Consider the following 13,927-nt stretch of genomic DNA (forward strand, 5'->3'; position numbering starts at 1 on the left):
CCCTTCTGATGCCACCACACACACACAGCATTGTCTTCTTTCCAAAGGGATTTGCTGTTGCAGTGGATGTAGATGGTTTGCCTAGATTGGCCCACGATTTATACGAGGCTTAGGATTCTCAGAATATATCCATTTTTCGTCGCCTGTCACTATTCTATGGATAAACGACTTTCTTTTGTATCTGGCGAGCAGCATTTCACAAGTGGTCTTTCGATGTGCTTGCGGTCTTTCATTCAGATGATGCGGAATCCATTTTCCCACTTTCTGCACCTTTTCCATAGCTATCATCCGAAGAGAAACGGGTTATGCACACATTCAATTGTTCCGCGAGTTCCTGTTGAGTCTGAGTATCATCTGCATCCAATAAGGCCTGAAATTCGCTGTCTTCGAGACTTTTCGGTGGTTTCCCGCGCTTGTCGTTTCTCACGTCAAAATCACCACTTTTGTATTTTTTGAACCACTCGAAACACAGTGTTTCCCCAAGAGCATGTTCGCCGAAAGCTTCGACAAGCATTCGATGCGATTCTGCAGCAGTTTTTTTTTTTTATTTTCAAATGATAACAGAAAACCAATGCTGTCCGCAAATAGTAGTTCATAGGTACAAAACTCGATGTGTTTACGGTTTTGAAACAGATACCGATGTATGGAACTTGGGTTACTATGTGTTGACATTCGTCGTCAGCCTTTACAGGAAGCAGATGGCGCTGTAGACGCGGTCTCATGGGCCCTACACTGACGGCTAGAACCATCTGTAGGGAAATTGCGGTTTCATACTTCTACACCTGGTTTACTAGATTTTCATTGAGCGCTCCACCCGTTGCTCGTAAAACATCGAGACGATATTCTAGTTCTGTCCATGTACTCGTTAGAACTTATTGCTTCATTGATTCGTTCGCGAAGAGCGGCAATATCATTGACTGTTGCGTACACGCGATCCTTGGCGTAACCCCGCAGAACAAGTGTAATGACGTGACGTCGGGAGAGCACGGGGCCCATGAGATGCGACCATCACGACCTATCCACCTCGCGGGAAATGTTTTTGTATGTACATTCTTCTAACTAGTTGCCTTAGAGACCACGGCCATTCACTATTGTAAGAAAATGAAACGCCTATAGCCCTCCTTATGATCTTCTTTATTGTGTACCAACCAGTTGCGGTGCATCAATGCGCCATCTTCAGTCTAGTTGACATCTTCAGCCCGTAGTTAATGCTGAAGGGGTTATCACGATTCATATACACATTGCATCAGTGGTCAACATAACTGGTTTACGCAGATTTCCTGTAACTGTGGTGTCTTCGCCCCAACCACAACTGCCAACAGTTGGCAGTTGATGGTTGGAGTGCATATCAGCCTGATGACTTGCTCTACGTTAAGCTTCGGCCGATCACGGATGCTTTCAGCGTCATGTGGTTTTCGAAGCCCCAGATCCTAATATTGTGGCGATTCTCGTGACCAGAGATGTGAATCTTCGCTTCATCTGACAACAGGCACTTTTTCTGGTAGTCATTGTCAGCAGTTGTGGAGGCCAGCAGAACACGCGACTGCCTATCGCGGAGGACGATCATTTGACTGCACTGCTTAGACAATCTGCACTTTGTACGCAAAAGGCGTAACCTCTTATGTAACACTCACTTCATGGACAGTTGAGCTTGCTTCCTGCAGTTCGCGTGAAGCACGACGAACTGACTTTTGGGGCCAGCTTTAAAATTCAGCTTGCACTCTATCAACACGTGCTATAGACACGGGGGGGAGGGGGGGGGGGGGGACGTCAACTTCGAGGAAGGTCTTTGAGACTACCTGCCCCTGTAAAATTTTTGAACCACCTCATTATGCTTGGTGTTGCGCGCGGTATCCTTCCGTGCTGAAGTCGATAATTGTGCAGTGCCATTGTCAAAGATTTTGATTCTCCACAGAAGATGACACTTTGCGCTCTTTGCTGGTCTATCGCCATTTTGATGCACTCAAGTCAAATCTGCAACAAAAGACAGAGGAAGAAAGAAAACCACTTTGAGAACTGCTAAACGTTTTACAACAAACCAAGATTGACTTACAGTTTCCAGGTTACGATTTTTTGAAATGATAATAAAGTTTGTTACACCGTATTTTATGAGCGTATAGCTGGAAAAAGCTACCAAAGCCTTTCATGGCACTCTTCACGACGATCTCCTCCGTACGTTACGTGCGACGAGCTATCGTTTCGTACTTCCACATTGACTCGTACAGCGTAAGGTGTAAGTGGCGTTCTTTCGATACAAATATCGCTATTATCGTAGATTTCTAGATTTCGCAAAGTATTACAGCGGAGTCGTTCCACCTCACTTAAGATTGCGCAGAAACTCCAAGGCGGTACAAGGTGTAATCACTGTCGATAAGAAGTAGTTGATCATCTAGAGAAGCCGTACCGATTGCCACTCTTAAATATTTAATGGAACCAAAAACTTGTTATTCTGTCTCTCTGTGTATAGTTGTTTTTCATTACGCTCTTAAAAGCGTCAGTGATTCAGCATCTGAGAAGCACTTCGTTTTCACTGAGTACGTACCACAAAAACCTCACTAACATAGCTGATGATGACACTGTGAATTGATTTGTAGTTTACATTACCGTTTTAAATTCAACTACTAGAAAAATTTTGCGTTTTCAGTCACCTTTCGCGGCGTTTCGTTATAGGTTTCAGTGACACCAGAAATTGCCAGGGGTGCTCGGAGTTTTAATTATCAAATGACATAGGTATTCAAATTGAACGAAAAAAGGGAAAAAAAGACCCAAACAAAACTCGAACCAGCAACCCAGCCACAACCAGTCTCGACCGCTACGATTTTTTCTTCGTCTTTGTGTATTTTACGCTGTGCGGCAATGATATTAAAACATGCACAGTTGTTTAACGGTTCGCATCGCCCAGCAATCTGAACCGGGCCATCCACATTGCACGCGCGGATTCCACCAAGAGCCACGTGGCCCAGCGGAAAATAGGTCTGCATTTAGCAAACCAAAGATGATCAGAAAACTTCAAATATGATTTTCTCGAAAATTTATGGGAGTTTTAACGCGCTTTGGTGGATTGATATTTAAGTTCTGAACTTGAAGTACAATAAATAAAAAAATTACAAAATTTTAATTCCCGTATGGTCTCTTTGTAAGTTCGACTTAGTGCTCAAGCGCGTTCGAGCTGTTTCCAGAGGTAGCAGCTCAGTATAGTACTGAACTTCGCAATCTGTGCACTCCCAAATCGCCTGCAAATCGGTAATGAATCCTTCCAGCTATAATGTGTACGGACAATGCAATGAGGTGACAAAAGTCATGGGATACCTCCCAGTATCGTGTCGGACCTCAAGCCGCTCGACGTGGCATGGACTCAACAAGTCGTTGCAAGTCCCCTGCAGTACTATTGAGCCATACTGCCCCTATGTTGTTGTTGTCTTCAGTCCTGAGACTGGTTTGATGCACCTCTCCATGCTACTCTATCCTGTGCAAGTTTCCTCATCTCCCAGTACTTACTGCAACCTACATCCTTCTGAATCTGCTTAGTGTATACATCTCTTGGTCTCCCTCTACGATTTTTACCCTCTACGCTTCCCTCCAATATTAAATTGGTGATCCCTTGATGCCTCAGAACATGTCCCACCAACCGATCCCTTCTTCTAGTCAAGTTGTGCCACGAACTCCTCCCCAATTCTGTTCAGTGCCTTCTCATTAGTTATGTGATCTACCCATCTAATCTTCAGCATTCTTCTGTAGCACCACATTTCGAAAGCTTCTATTCTCTTCTTGTCTAAACTATTTATCGTCCATGTTTCACTTCCATACATGGCTACGCTGCATACAAATACTTTCGGAAACGACTTCCTGGCACTTAAATCTATACTCGATGTTAACAAATTTCTCTTCTTCAGAAACGCTTTCCTTGCCATTGCCAGTCTACATTTTATATTCTGTCTACTTCGACCATCATCAGTTATTTTGCTCCCCAAATAGCAAAACTCCTTTACTACTTTAAGTGTCTCATTTCCTAATCAAATTTCCTCAGCATCGCCCGACTTAACTCGACTACATTCCATTATCCTCGTTTTGCTTTTGTTGATATTCATCTTATATCCTCCTTTCAAGACACCATCTGCTTTCTGTACAAATTGTAAATAGCCTTTCGCTCCCTGTATTTTACCGCTGCCACCTTTAGAATTTGAAAAAGAGTATTCCAGTCAACATTGTCAAAAGCTCTCCCGGAGTGTACAAATGCTAGAAACGTAGGTTTGCCTTTCCTTAATCTTTATTCTAAGATAAGTCGTAAGGTCAGTATTGCCTCACTGATCTTCCCCGAGGTCAGCTTCTATCAGTTTTTCCACTCGTCTGTAAAGAATTCGCGTTGGTATTTTGCATTCGTGACTTATTAAACTGATAGTTCGGTAATTTTCACATCTGTCAGCACCTCCTTTCTTTGGGATTGGAATTATTATATTCTTCTTGAAGTTTGAGGGTATTTCGCCTGTATCATACATCTTGCTCACCAGATGGTAGAGTTTTGTCAGGACTGGCTCTCCCAAGCCCGTCAGTAGTTCTAATGGAATGTTGTCTACTCCTGGGGCCTTGTTTCGACTCAGGTCTTTCAGTGCTCTGTCAAACTCTTCACGCAGTATCGTATCTCCCATTTCATCTTCATCTACATCCTCTTCCATTTCCATAATATTGTCCTCAAGTACGTCGCCCTTGTATAGACTCCACCTTTCTGCTTTCCCTTCTTTGCTTAGATCTAGGTTTCCATCTGAGCTCTTGATATTCATACAAGTAGTTCTCTTTTCTCCAAAGGTCTCTTTAATTTTCCTGTAGGCAGTATCTATCTTACCCCTAGTGAGATAAGCCTCTACACCCTTACATTTGTCCTCTAGCCATCCCTGCTTAGTCATTTTGCACTTCCTGTCCATCTCATTTTTGAGACGTTTGTATTCCTTTTTGCCTGCCTCATTTACTGCCTCTATAACTATCCATAATTGCGAAAGTGTTGTCGGTGCATGTTATTGTGCGTGAAATGGCCTCACGATAATGTCCCATAACTGCTCGATGGGTGGCCAAAACATTCCCTCGAACTGTCGAGAATGTTCCTCAAACCAATCGCGAATAATTGTAGCCCAATGACGTGGCTCATTGTCATCCATAATAATTCCGTAGTTGTTTAGGAACATGAAGTCCATGAGTGATTTGCAAACGGTCTGCAATCAATGATCGATTCAGTTGGACAAGAGGAGCCAGTCGATTCCATGTAAACACAGCCCACACCGCTGTGGAATCACCATCACCATGCACAGTGCCTTGTTCACAACCTGGGTCTACGCCAGACTCCAACCCTACCATCAGCTCTTACAACCTGAAATCGGTGGTGGTGGTGGTGGTGGTGGTGGTGGTGGTGGTGGTGTGTTGGGGCTTATGGGCGCTCAACATCGAGGTCATCAGCGCCCTGACACACATTAAAAGGAACGAATGTGGACAGACCTAAGAAAACTAAAGCACACACTCAAACAAAGCAGGAAAAGAAGTAAAATGCTACCTAAGAAAGTAAAACCTAAGGAAAGGGGAAACATAGCAACAAGAATGTCACAGGAAATTGTTATTGGCTGGCCACTTACATAAAATATGGGCGAGCTTGTCACACAGTGAGCAAATTAAAATCCTCTCCCTAAAATCTTTGTAAAAACATTTGACAAGGCACAGAACTTTAAAACTTTAGCCACATTCGTCCGAGTGTTGCCTAAAAGAGATGGCAGGTCCGCTGGCAAGTCAGCCGCGACCCGCTGGTCATAAAATAACACGCAATCCAATAAAACGTGGCGCACAGTGACCTGGACGCCGCAAGCACCACACATTGGAGGGTCCTCTCGCCGGAGCAGGAAGCCATGCGTCATAGGGCTGTGGCCTATTCGAAGCCGAGTGAGGAGAACCTCGTCCCGTCGATGGGGCTGAAAGGAAATACACCACACACGCGTTGTGGGCTTGACTATACGGAGCTTATTGTCAGTCACTTCCAGCCACTCATCCTCCCACCTACGCATGACCCGTGAGCTCAACAGCGAGGTGAGTGCGTGCAAGGGGATAGCACACTGAGATACTTGTGGGGCGAGACACGCCTCCTTGGCTGCGAGATCTCCCCTTTCATTTCCAGCAATGCCAACATGCCCCGGAACCCAGCAGAAAGCTACAACCTTCCCCAGTCGCTGTAGTCGGAGGAGGGCATCCTGGATGGTCTGGCCAATTTTGTCTGCCGGATACAAACGTTGCAATGAGTGAAGGGCACTGAGTGAATCGGAACAGACAAGAAATTTAGGAGAGGAAGAATGTCTCATGTGCTCCAGTGCCCGCAAGATCGCAAACAATTCTGCATCAAAGACAGTAAAAGTCTGAGGCAGTCGGACCTTGAGGACACGATATGGAAAAACAACTGAGCAACCAACAGAATCCCCTTGTTTCGACCCATCCGTAAAACCAGCTACATAGTCGTGGTGCTCAGAAAAATGGCAGAAAATGCTGCATTAAAAACGATGGCAGGAGTGCAATCTCTTTTGTACTGCAATAAATCTAAAATCACTCCGGACCTCTTCAGTAACCAGGGTGGCAGGCGGTTAAGACCTTGGATTTGGGGTTGTACAGACTCCACACCGAGGGACTCTAGTACACGTTGCACACGGATCCCAAACGGCAACGTAGCCCGGGGACGGCGGGAAAAAAGGCGGTCCAGAGGTGGATGGGCAACAAGATGGTGAGCAGGCGATCTGGGAGCTGCAAGAAACTTACAAGCCTGGCGCACCAGCAGGAGCTGTCGGTGGATGGTAAGTGGCGGTTCGCCAGACTCAGCGGCCTCGCTGACCATATACTGTGCACCCATAGTCCAGCCGTGAACGCACAAAAGCTCCATAAAACTGTAGGAGACGCGCCCTGTCCGCGCCCCAAGACCTGTGGCTGAGGCACTTGAGGATGTTCAGTGCCTTCAGCGTTCTGGCTTTCAAGTCACGTAGGTGTGGCAGCCATGACAACCTGGAGTCAAAAGTTAGGCCCAGAAACCGCACTGTGTCTCTAAAACGTAGGACAGTATCCCCCATATGCAAAGCAGGCAAAGTAAAAAGATGACGAGAACGATTAAAATGAACACAGACACACTTATCGGCAGAAAACCGAAAACCCGTCTTTGCAGCCCACTCCTCTAACCGCCGCATTGTTAGCTGCAACTGACGGCTCACGGTTGCAACACTGGAGGAGGAACAGAAAACAGCAAAGTCGTCCACAAATAAGGAGCACTGTACTGGACTCCTCACTGTAGACGTTATACTGTTGATGGCTATGGCAAAGAGGGTAACGCTTAAAACACTGCCCTGGGGGACACCGTTCTCTTGCTCAAACCGATCAGACAGTGTGTTACCAACGCGGGTCCGAAAAAACCGCTGAGACAGGAAAGACCGAATGAAAATCGGGAGGCGGCCACGAAAGCCCCATTGATGCAGTTGTGCAAGAATACAGTGTCTCCAAGTAGTATCATATGCCTTACTGATATCAAAGAAGATACCGATACAGTGATGCTGACGGAGAAAAGCCTGCTGAATAGCCGCCTCTAGGAGGGTCAGGTTGTCGACCGTGGACCGAAATTTTCGGAATCCACACTGAAAGCGGCTAAGGAGCTGTCTGGTCTCTAACAGCCAGACAAGACGCCGGTTAACCATCCGTTCCATGGTCTTTCCGAAACAGCTTGTCAAGGCGATACTACGATAACTACCGGGACACGTGCGGTCCTTTCCTGATTTGAGGAGAGGGATGAGAATTGCCTCTCTCCACGAGGTGGGGAACACTCCTGTCTGCCATATGAGATTAAAACATTCGAGGAGTATTTCCTTTGACGCCGCTGGCAGATGTCGAAGCATGGAGTACCGGATGCGGTCGTAACCTGGTGCAGTGTCAGAAGTCTCAGTAAGTGCCGATTCAAGTTCTCACATGGAGAAAGGGGAATTGTAGGCCTCAGAACTGTTCGATCGAAAGTCCAAGGTCGCTCTTTCGACAGTCGCACGGTAGCGACGAAACGCTGGATCCTGATTTGCAGTGGCAGTACTTGTGCAAAATGCTCTGCCAGCGTCTGAGCAATGGCTCTGGGTGTCGTTTGGAGGCATCCCTGGTTCAGGACTGCTGCTATTGGTAAACGGCTATGTTTACCGGAAATCCTCCGGATGGCTTCCCATACTCTTGTGGAACAAGTGGAACGGTTGATGGAGTCCAGGAACTCCTGCCATGACCTTTTCTTGCTCTCTTTAATGACACGCCGTGCCCTGGCTCTCGCGATTCGAAAGGCGGTAAGATTGACCGCTGTTGGGCGGCATTTAAATCGGCGAAGAGCCGCACGCCTGTCCCGGATGGCTGAACGGCACTCTTCTGTCCACCAAGGCACAAGGCGCCGCTTAGGAGTGCCAGAAGACTGTGGTATGGACAGGTCAGCAGCATGATGGACCACAAGCGTGATGTGATCCACCCATTCCTGTACGTTATTGTGGCGGTCAAAGACAGCCAACCGAGTGAACAGTGGCCAGTTAGCCCTGCCAATCATCCACGATGGTGGCCGCGGCTCCAGCAATACACCATCCAGGAGATGAATGCGGATAGGGAAGTGATCGCTGGAATGAAGGTCGTCAATGACCTCCCAGTGAACAGAGTCGGTGAGGGTTGGAGAGCAGAAAGATAGGTCAATGGCTGAGAATGACCCTGTAGCAGTAGAGAAATGAGTCGGAGTACCTGTGTTGAGGATGCACAACACTTGAGAGGTTAGGAGGCTCTCCAAAATTCGACCTCGAGCGCAAAGAGAAGTGGAGCCCCACAGGACATGATGGGCATTGAAGTCTCCCAGGAGAAAAAATGGGCGGGGGAGTTGGTCGATAAGATCTGTGAGAGCGTCTAAGGTCATTGCATCCAGAGGGGGTAAATAAAGGGAGCAAACGGTAAGCCTCCGAGGTGAATAAATTTCAACTGCAACTGCTTGCAGGTCAGTATCCAGGGGGAGGGCAGAGGAGTGGTGGTCATTATTGACAAACACAGCGACTCCGCCTTTGGCCCTTTCTCCAGTCAGGTCATCTTTGCGACATGACGTATAGCCCCTTAGTACAGGAGCATCAGATGGTTTTAAATGCGTTTCCTGTAAACACAAGCACAGGGGACGTTGCCGTGCTAGGAGGTTCAGTTCCTCCACATGTACCTGGAATCCATTCATGTTCCACTGTATAATGGGAGCCATCTATCAGGGTGGGAGTACCTTCATTCTCACTTTCTGTTGGGGAGGAGAGCCCACAACAGGTGGAGGCTCAGTTTTAGGGCGAGATGATTGCCCCAGTCGGACATCAACCTCCATCGCCGCAGAAGAGGAGTCGAGAGAGACGTCAGGGAGAATGACATCCACATCAGGAGACTGTATAACTGCAGTCTCCTTTAGTGGGCGAGTCTTCACCTTTGTCTTTGGCTTCGATGTTCTGACCTGAGGTGGCATTGGAGCCAAAACCTCAGAAGCAGTAGGGGGTGTAGCAGTGCTGGGCGGTGCACAAGACTGGACCCGGGAAGGGGCAGGAAGTTCCATGATGTCAGCTACCACGGCCTGATCAGAAGGCCGGGGGGGGGGGGGGGGGGGAGCAGCAGGCTTCACAGGAACGGCAGCAGCACACGTACATTGAGAAGCGCAGGTGCTAGTGCTGACAGTAGCAACCTCCGTTTGTGTAGCGGCATCGGTTTTCAAGTCTGGTTGTTTGAGAACGGAAGAAAAGGAAGCAGCGAACGTAGGTGGCTGCATGGAATTGTAGATTTTCTTCGCCTCACCATACGGGATGCGTTTTGTAGTTTTTAGTTCCTGGATCTTCCGTTCCTCAAGGAAAACTCTGCATTCCCTACTCCACACAGGGTGATCCCCAGAGCAGTTGACACACTTGGGAGGAGAGGAGCAACCAACTCCCTCATGGGCGGCTTTACCACAATTCCCGCAAGTGGCTTCCCCTCTACAGCCGAGAGTAGTGTGTCCAAAGTGTTGGCATTTAAAACACCGCATGGGGTTGGGGTAATAAGGCCGTACGCTGAGACGTAGGAAACCTGCCTTCACATGCTCTGGCAATTTGGTGGTGTTAAATGTAAGGATAAATGAGTCAGTCTTTATGAGAGCACCATCCACCCGTTTCATAATGTGTTGCACGTCGACAATTCCTTCCCGGGACCATTCAGCCTTCAGTTCGTCTTGGGGAATTTCAACGAGATCTCTGCAAGTCACAACACCCTTGCTGTAGTTCAAGGTGTTGTGAAATTCAGTCTCTATCGCAAACACCCCAAGAAATTGTGCCTTCTGAAGGTTCTGGACTTGCTGGAAGCTAGATGTTTCAACCAACAAGGTGCCATTTCGCAAGCGCTTTACAGATTTTAATGTGCCAGCAATACCTTCTAAGCCCTTCTGTATATAAAATGGCGAAACTCGCATCTTTTCTTTTAATTATGAAAAACACATTCTGCGAAGCAGCATGCGTTCTGTTACTACTACCTGAATCAGGAGGACTGGCTACACGAGCCCTCTTGTTGGATTGGGTGTTAGAACCCACCAGCGGTCCACCCTTTCCGCTGGCAGGAGAAGAATAAAAGTTCGAGGGTTCCATCTCGGTCCCACGAGCAGCTAGGGAACTAGAAGTCCACCTAGACAGAGCCCCACGTGCCTAGGTAAGGCTTATACAACTGGGGTGCGGCAGGTGCCCCAGAGGTTGCCCGCTTGCGACTGTTCCACCCCAACAGCCATGCATCTTATAGGCGCGCAGGACACCGTAAGATTGAGGGGTTTTTATAGAGGTTTACCTTCCTCGCAATCCAGGCGGTCAAGCCAAGATTACCATTCCCCGCAGCACACAACGTTCCACCGCCGCGCCATGCGGTGGTCGCTGAAGCATGTCCGGGGGTTACGGTGACAGGAGACTGGCGGCGCTGACCAGTCCCCAGCTCAGGACCCCTGGGTCGCCAAGCCCGTACTCCTGAAATCGGTACTCATGTGACCAGGCCACGGTTTTCCAGTCTTAAGGTTCCAACCGATATGGTCACGAGCCCAGGAGAGGCACTGCAGGCGACGTCGTGCTGTTAGCAAAGGCACGCGCGTCGGTCGTCTGCTGCCATAGCCCATTAACGCCAGATTTCGGCGCACTGTCCTAACTGATACTTTCGTCCTACGACCTACATTGATTTCTGCGGTTATTTCACGCAGTGTTGCTTTTAGGTTAGCGCTGACAACTATGACAACACTGCTGCTCTCGGTCGTTAAGTGAAGTTAATGAAGAGTATCAGACGGATGCCATATACCTTTACTTCCGGAAAGCGTTTGACTCGGTGCCGCACTGCAGACTCCTAATTAAGGTACGAGCATATGGGATTGGTTCCCAAATATGTGAGTGGCTCGAAGACTTCTTAAGTAATACAACCAAGTATGTTGTCCTCGTTGGTGAGGGTATCATCTGGAGTGCCCCAGGGAAATGTGGTAGGTCCGCTGTTGTTTTCTATCTACATAAATGATCTTTTGGCTAGGGTGGATAGCACTGTGCGGCTGTTTGCTGACGCTGTGGTGTAAGGGAAGGTGTCGTCGTCGAGTGACTGTAGGAGGCTACAAGATTACTTGGACAAAATTTGTGATTGGTGCAAAGAATGGCAGCTAACTCTAAATATAGGTAAATGTAAATTAATGCAGATGAATAGGAAAAAGAATCCCGTAATTTTTGAATACTCCATTAGTAGAGCAGCGCTTGAGACAGTCACGTCGATTAAATATTTGGGCGTAACATTGCAGAGCGATATGAAGTGGGACAAGGATGTAATGGCAGTTGTGGGGAAGGCGGATAGTCGTCTTCGGTTCATTGGTAGAATTTTGGGAAGATGTGATTCATCTGTAAAGGAGACCGCTTATAAAACAAAATACGACCTATTCTTGAGTACTGCTCGAGCGTTTGGGATCCCTATCAGGTCGGATTGAGGGAGGACGTAGAAGCAATTCAGAGGCGGGCTGCTAGATTTGTTACTGGTAGGTTTGATCATCACGCGAGTGTTACGGAAATGCTTCAGGAACTCGGGTGGGAGTCTCTGGAGGAAAGGAGGCGTTCTTTTCGTGAATCGCTACTGAGGAAATTTAGAGAACCAGCATTTGAGGCTGACTCCAGTACAATTTTACTGGTGCCAACTTATATTTCGCGGAAAGAGCACAAAGATAAGATAAGAGAGATTAGGGCTCGTACAGAGGCATATAGGTAGTCATTTTTCCCTCGTTCTATTTGGGAGTGGAACAGGGAGAGAAGATGCTAGTTGTGGTACTTGGTACCCTCCGCCAGGCACCGTATGGTGGATTGCGGAGTATGTATGTAGATGTAGGCCTTAAGCCACTGCGTTGTCTGTGGTGATAGGTAATGCCTGAAATGTGGTATTCTCGACGCACTCTTGACACTGTGAATTCCCTAGCGATTTCCGAAATGGAATGACCCATGCGTCTAGCTCCAGCTGCCATGCCGCGTTCAAGGCCTGGTAATACCCGTCATGGGGCCATAATGACGCCGGAAACCTTTTCACATGAATCACATGAGCACAAATGACAGCTCCGCCTATGCAGTGCCCTTTTATACCTTACGTAAGCGGTACTTCCGCCGTCTGTATACACGCATATCACTATCCCACGACTTCTGCCTCCTCAGTGTAAGTAAACTTCAATTTGGTACCGTTCCTGGTGATGCAGTTTAACGGTCAGTAGTGTGTAAGTCTCATCTAATGGCACGGAGAATTGATAGAACCCTCGCGACCAGAGGAGAGCGTGGTGACCACATGGAAGGTTATTACAGAGACGCCGGAAATCGGTGTTCCATCTGAGCGTCCACGGAAATGAGGCGGTGTAGAACGAGATGGCCGCTACTGCGGCGCCCGGCCACCTGTTACGGCGCCCGGCGCCGGGCGCTCGTACGACCGGCGGAGGAAATGCTCCGGCGTGTGTGGCGCTGCGAAGGTGGCAAGCTGACCCGGGACCGCATTTCCTCGATTCACCGCTTCTGGGTCAATACTGCGCGCATTGCAGGCCGCTTCGTGCCGCGCTGCGACAGACGTATGGGGTATAGTCAGAGTTCCAGGACACCCCCAAATACACGTGCGGGAAATATGAGCCGCTTCTTCCATTTTTTGCTGTCTAAAATATAAGATATATTTGCAGAATGAGATTTTCACTCTGCAGTGGAGTGTGCGCTGATATGAAACTTCCTGGCAGATTAAAACTGTGTGCCGGACCGAGACTCGAACTCGGGACCTTTGCCTTTCGCGGACAAGTGCTCTACCAACTGAGCTACCCAAGCACGACTCGCGCCCCATCTTCACAGCTTTACTTCTGCCAGTACCTCGTCTCCGCAATATCCTTTCTTTCAGGAGTGTTAGTTCTGCAAGGTTCGCAGGAGAGCTTCTGTAAAGTTTGGAAGGTAGGAGACGAGGTACACGCAGAAGTAAAGCTGTGAAGACGGGGCGTGAGTCGTGCTTGGGTAGCTCAGTTGGTAGAGCACTTGCCCGCGAAAGGCAAAGGTCCCGAGTTCGAGTCTCGGTCCGGCACACAGTTTTAATCTGACAGGAAGTTTCAAGAAATACTTGACTTGACCCGATCTGCCCCACACGCGCCGGTAGAATAATACAGTAGTAGAAGAATAAGAGTACCGAGTAGTTGTAATTAAACTGGCGGTTATAAGAATGCGTGGTGTCTGTTGTTTCACGTCCCAAAGAACAGATACCACACTTTCATATAATTGATTCCCCTCGATGGGAAATGCACAAATACGTCCGACCTCCTGCGGGAACCTGAATGTAGCAATCATGGAGGACCTGAATGGGGTCCGCAAATAGGTGGCGCTTCGTGGGAATGTGGATCGGCCGAGAGAGGCCGCGC

At 48.1% G+C, this 13,927-nt stretch overlaps 1 protein-coding gene across 2 annotated transcripts in view; it reads left to right on the forward strand.

The window, feature by feature from the left end:
- LOC124546032 (mitogen-activated protein kinase-binding protein 1) overlaps positions 1-13,927 on the forward strand; it is a 922,513-nt gene that overhangs the window by 89,676 nt on the left and 818,910 nt on the right. The window lies entirely within an intron of this gene.

Source organism: Schistocerca americana, chromosome 8 (genome assembly GCF_021461395.2).
Source record: "Schistocerca americana isolate TAMUIC-IGC-003095 chromosome 8, iqSchAmer2.1, whole genome shotgun sequence".
NCBI lineage: Eukaryota > Metazoa > Arthropoda > Insecta > Orthoptera > Acrididae > Schistocerca > Schistocerca americana.